This window comes from Heterocephalus glaber, unplaced genomic scaffold (assembly GCF_053883595.1).
Source record: "Heterocephalus glaber isolate CG9 unplaced genomic scaffold, H.glaber_assembly_v1.0 deba00000546, whole genome shotgun sequence".
In the NCBI taxonomy this organism is placed as follows: Eukaryota; Metazoa; Chordata; class Mammalia; order Rodentia; family Bathyergidae; genus Heterocephalus; species Heterocephalus glaber.
The window spans coordinates 27,088,786-27,095,015 of record NW_028258147.1 but is presented as its reverse complement, the minus strand read 5'-3'; the positions used below and the strand labels follow the sequence as shown (position 1 = coordinate 27,095,015).

General features: G+C 37.2%; 1 pseudogene; it reads right to left on the bottom strand.

Moving 5' to 3' along the window:
* Positions 1-362: 362 nt before the first annotated feature.
* Positions 363-748, bottom strand: LOC147829653 (protein LEKR1-like; annotated as a pseudogene).
* Between the last annotated feature and the right edge of the window lie 5,482 nt (positions 749-6,230).

Below are 6,230 nucleotides of genomic sequence, written 5' to 3'. Positions count from 1 at the left end.
CCCTTCAACCCCTCCATCCCTCCCTATTTATTATTATTTTTTAAAATTTTTTCACAGAACAAAATGTACTTACAATTTAAATTTTATTGGTAAAATGGGCCGGGGATTTAGCTCAGTGGTGCTGCCACCTGCCTTGCAAGTGCAAGGTCCCAAGCTCGATCTCTGGTATCCCCCCCCAAAAATTTTTGATTAGTAAAACTATTCAGCTGATATAATGGTTATAAAAAAGTGAAGTAACTTCCATTTTTCTCAATCACACCAGATACAGAAATCATGTTACTAAAATGTGTTTGAATGTTTATAAAGTTAGTATTGAATATATCTTTTCAATCTTTATAATTTTCCATTTTCTAAGGATAATCTTACTTGAAGATTTGTGATTTTCTGTGTTTAATTTTTAATTCATGTTGCAAACAAGCCGGTTCTTTCTGTTATCTCTGGAACTCATTTTCTTGATGTTTTAACTGCATGCATGCATCCTGAATTCTTTCTGCTTTGGATTCATTGTCAATTTTGCACTGTTCAAAATCTTGGCTAAGAGATTTAGCTCTTCTTGAAGTCTCTTTTCACGTTCTATACTTCCTTGATAAAATGTCATCTCTTTTTCCATTGCTTTCACTTTTTCTTCCATAGCTTTAAATTCATGAAGAATTAGATAGCTGACTCCACAGTAGTTACAAACATTTTCTTCAGGAGACATCTTTTTGATTTCTTCAGGTAAAGCATGCATGGGAATGTGATGGTCCATAATTTCCCAAAATATATTGAGAGAGTCCCAAAGAAAAATGATCTAGACTTGGAGTCAGCCTGGTACTAAATGGCTTTCCTGGTCTCCTGGGTGACGGGGCTCATCCCTCCCTATTTACAAAGACTTTGTTTCCATTTTTTCATTTTCTCATATTGATTCCATTCCCTTCTTTCCTTTTCCCTACCCCTCCCACTTCCCCTTCCCCTTTGCCCCTTTTCTTCTTATTTCACATTATCTATTATACCTTTTAGTCCTTATTTACACTTTCAGTTTCTCACACTAGAGAAACAGTTTGGTATTTATACACGTGTATCCTATTTATTTCACTTAAGAGTATCACCTCAATGTGCATCCATTTAGCTATAAATGTCTCTAATTTCTCATTTTTTATGTCTGAGTAGCACTCTATTTTATAAAAAACCCACATTTTCTTTATCCAACTGGGCAATTGGGCTGCTTCCAAATTTTAGCTATTAAAAATTGTGTTGCTATGAACATGGGTTCACATATATCACTGTGGTATGATTCTTTTAATTCTTTGGGGAAGATACCCAGCAGGGGAATAGCTGGGCCAAATGGGACTTCCGGATCTAGCCCTTTGAGGTATCTCCATACTGATTTCCACAGTGGTTGCACCAGTCTACACTCCCACCCGCAGTGGAGCAGGGTTCCTCTTTCCCCACAGCCCCACCAGCATTTGTTATTGGTTGATTTCATGATAGCAGCCATTCTTTCTGGGGTGACGTGGAATCTCAGCATTGTTTTCATTTGCATCTCTCTAATGACCAGTGATATTGAACATTTTTTCTTATGTTTATTTTCTATTTCTACTTCTTTGTCTGAGAAATGTCTGTTTATTTCAGATGCTCATTTTTGGATTGGGTCCTTACATTTCAGAGGCCTGATTTTTTTAAGTTCTTTACAGATTCTAGATAGTAGACTTTTGTCTGAGGAACAGCAAGTAAAAATTTTTTCCCACGTTGTGGGTTGTCTCTTCACACTATTGGTGGTTTCTCTTGCTGTGCAGAAGATTTTTAATAAGAGACCCCACTTGTTGATTGTGCAAGTACACAGGCAACTGAGGTTTTGTTCATAAAATCTTTTCCTACACCAATGTTTTCAAGAGTTCTACCTAACCTCTGTTCCAGCCGGTTCAGCATTTCTGTTTTAATATTTAAATCTTTAATCCATTTCAATTTCAGTTTAGTGCATGGGGAAAGATATAGGTCTAGTTTTAATCTTTGGCAAGTTGAAACCCAATTTTTCCTGCACCATTTATTAAAGAGGCTATCTTTCCTCCAGTGAGGGTGTTTGGCTCCTTTGTCAAAGATGAGATGGCTGAGTGTGTCTGGAGTTGTTTCTGTATCTTCTAATCTGTTCCGCTGGTCCTCAGGTTGGTTTCTTTGTGAGTACCATGCTGTTTTTATCACAGTAGTTTTGTAGTATAGTTTCAAGTTGGGGATTGTGATACCTCCTACCTTGTCTTTGTTGCCTAGAATTGCTTTTGCTATTCTAGGTCTCTTCTTGTTCCAAACGAATTTTTGGAGTGTTGTCTCAAGGTCTGTGAAGTATGCTGCTGGGATTTGAATTGAGATGGCATTGAATATATATAGCAGTTTTGTTAAGTGTGGCCATTTTCACTATGTTGATTTTTCCTACCCAGGAGCAAGGGATGTCTTTCCATTTTCTGATATAGTGTTCAATCTTGCTTTTCAGAGTGCTATAGTTTTCAGAGAAGAGGTCTTTGGTTTCTTTTGTTAGGTTGATTCCTAGGTATTTCATTTTTTTTGGATGCTATTATGAAAGGGATTATTTCCCTAATTTCTCTTTCAGTGAGTCTGTTATTTGTGTATGAGAAGGCTATTGATTTTTGAGTGTTGACCTTGTATCCAGCTACTCTACTGAATCTGTCAATTAAGTCTAGAAGTCTTTTGGCAGAGTTTTTTGGGTCTTCTATATAGAGTATCATATTGTCAGCAAATAATGACAGTTTAACTTCTTCCTTTCCTATGTTTATTCCTTTTATTTCTTTCTCTTTTCTAATTGCTGTGGCTAATGTTTCCATCACTATATTGAACAGGAGTGGTGATAGTGGACATCCTTGTCTTGTTCTTGATTTTAGTGTGAAGGATTTCAGTTTTTGACCATTTAGTATGATATTGGCTGTTGGTTTTGCATAGACGACTTTTATCAGGTTGATGTAGGGACTGTCTACTCCAATTTTTTGCGGTTTTTTTTTTTTTATCATAAATTCATGTTGGATTTTGTCAAATGCTTTTTCTGTGTCTATGGAGATAATCATATGGTTTTTGTCCTTGGCTCTATGGATATAATGTATTACATTTATTGATTTGCATATGTTGTACCATCCCTGCATCCCTGAGATGAATCTCACTTGATCAGGGTGTATGATCTTCTTGATGATCTTCTGCATTCTATCTGCCAGTATCTTATTAAAGATTTTTGCATCTATGTTCTTTAGTGAGATTGGCCTATAGTTCTCCTTTTTGGTTGGGACTTTCTCTGCTTTGGGAATCAAGGTGATGCTTGCTTCCAGGAATCAATTTTGGAGTATTGCTTCCCTTTCTATTTCATTGACCAGTTTAAACAGTAGTGGCAGTAGTTCCTCTCTAAATGCCTTATAGAATTCAGCAGTGAAGCCATCAGGACCTGGGCTTTTCTTAGTTGGTAAGTTTTTAATTATGTTTTTAATTTCATTGATTGATATTGGGTTGTTTAGAATTTTTAGGTCTTCTTCATTCAACTTTGGTAATTCATATGTATCTAGGAGTCTGTCCATTTCTTCTGTGTTTTCCATCTTATTGGCATATAGGTTCTTGAAGTAGGTATTGATGATCCTCTGGATTTCTGCTCAGTCCATTGTAATTTCATCCTTTTCATTCCTAATTGCATGGATTTGGGCCTTTTCTTTACTTTTCCTGATAAGGTTAATTAAGGGCTTGTCAATTTTGTTTATTCATTCAAAGAACCAACTCTTGGCTTCAATGACTTTTTGTATTGTTCTCTTAGTCTCCATTGCATTGATTTCTGCCCTGATCTTTATAATTTCCTCCCTTCCTCCCTTGGGCTTTGGGTTTGGCCTGCTTTTCTCTTTCTAGAAGCTTGAAGTTCAGCATCAGGTTGTGTAATTGAGCTCGCTCTGTTTTCCTAATGTGAGTATTCATTGCTATGAATTTCCCTCGTAAGACTGCTTTCATTGTGTCCCATAGCTTCCAATATTTTGTACTGTCATTGTCATTTAATTGAAGGAACTGTCTGATTTCTTCTTTAGTTTCCTCTGTGACCCACTGGTCATTCAGAAGTGTGTTGTTCAATTTCCATGTGTTTATGAAATTCTTGTGATTTCTTTTGCTATTGAAGTCCAATTTCATCACACTATGGTCTGATTATATACAGGGGACAACTTCAATTCCTTTTCACTTACTTAAACATGTTCTATGAGTGAATATGTGGTCTATTTTGGAGAGTGACCCATGTGCAGCTGAGAAGAATGTGTATTCTGATTTTGTGGGGTGGAAGACTCTGGAAACATCTGTTAAGTTCATTTGTTCAAGAGTTTGGTTGAGTTCTAGTATTTTGTTGCTTGTTTTTTGTCTAGTTGATGTATCTATTTATGACAGTGGGGTGTTGAAGTCCCCCATTACTATTGTATTAGTGCTTACATGATGTTTCATGTCTATTAGTATTTGCTTTTTATAATTTGGTGCACTAGTGTTTGGTGGATAGATATTTATGATTGTCATCTTTTCCTCCTGGATTGTTCCATTTACAAAGATGTAGTGTCCTTCTTTGTCTCTCTTAATCAGTGTTGGTTTGAAATCCACTTGGTCTGCAAAGAGGATAGCTACTCCTGATTTTTTGGGGGGTTCCTGTTGCATGGAGTGTTGTTTTCTACTCTTTAACTTTCAGCCTATGCGTTTCTTTTTGAATTAAGTGTTTCTTATATGCAGCATATTGTTTGATCTTGCTTCTTGACCTATTCTACCAGTCTGTTTCTTTTGATTATTGAATTGCGACCATTAACGTTGATGGTTATAACTGATATGGATTGACTTATCATTCTCATGACTTTTTCTTTTTGTTGGATTCTCCCCGTTTGGCTTTTGTTTCTTGTCATGCCTGATAGATTCATTCTACTGGGTTTCCTGGGGTTGTGATCCTCATTGTCTTTTCCTAGGATATTGTCTAAAAATTTTGGAGTGTTGGTTTGGTATTCATGATGTTCTTAAGATGCTCTTTGCCATGAATGTATCTTATTTCTCCATCAATTTTGAAAGATAGTTTAGCAGGGTACATCAATCTGGGTTGGAGGCTGTTTTCCTTTAGGGCTTGAAATACATCACTCCATGATCTTCTTGCCTTGATGGTTTGTGTTGAGAAGTCTGCTGTGATTTTGATGGGCTTTCCTTTGTATGTGATTTGTTTCATTTCTCTAACTGCTTATAGAATTTTGTTCTTCTGTTGGGTTTCTGGAATCTTAACTATTACATGCCTTTGTGTAGATTTTTTTTGATCAAGGCTAGTTGGATTCCTATATGCCTCACTTATCTGTATGTCAAGTTCTTTTCCCCTGCTTGGGAAGTTTCCTGCCATCACTTCTGTGAACAGTTTTTTTTTTATGCCATCTGCACTCTCTCCTGTTTCTTCATTGACTCTGATCAGTCTTATGTTATTCTTCTTTGCATTGTCTAGTAGCTGCTGGATTGATTTCTCATGGTCCCCTACTATTTTAAAGAAATTTTTCTTTTCCTGGTCACTATTTGCAGTCTTATCTTCTATATCTGAAATTCTGTCCTCACTTTGGCTCATTCTGCTTTGTAAACTTTCAATGGAGTTTTTAATCTCCTGGAAATCTGTTTGCATCTGATTTATGATTTCCATTTGTTTCCTATATTGGGATTCCATCATGTTCTTCAGCTCCTCTATTTTTTTTTTAATCTGTGTCCTCTCTAGATTTATCAATCATGTCTTGCACTATGGTCACAATCTCTGCTGTTATCTGAGTAATTATTTCTGATTTCATTTTTTCCAGATCCTCTTTTGTTGCCAGTTTAGGGAGTCCAGGTGGTTGAGTATCAGGTTGTTCCATCTTATTTCCCTTTGGGGTTGCTTTAGGTGATCTGGAAGTCTGGTTTTGAGACTTGTTTGCATGTCTTTTCATTTCAATGAGGTGAAGGGGTGTGTGTGCTGCTGGCACCCTCATGGCTCCCCTCCTTGGCGCTGGGCAGGGGCTCTGCTCCTTGGCACTGGGGGTGGTGGTATGTTGGCCCAAAAGGCTCAGCTACTCAGCACTGGAGGCCTCTCTTCCTCTGTGCTGGGGGCAGTGGTATTGCGGCCCGAAAGGCTCACCTACTCGGTGCTGTGATTCTCTGCTCCTCGGCCCTTCCATCTCAACTATTATTCCCAGGACTTAAATAAATTAACATTGTGTTTTAGTTCATCTTGACTTACACAATTGTTT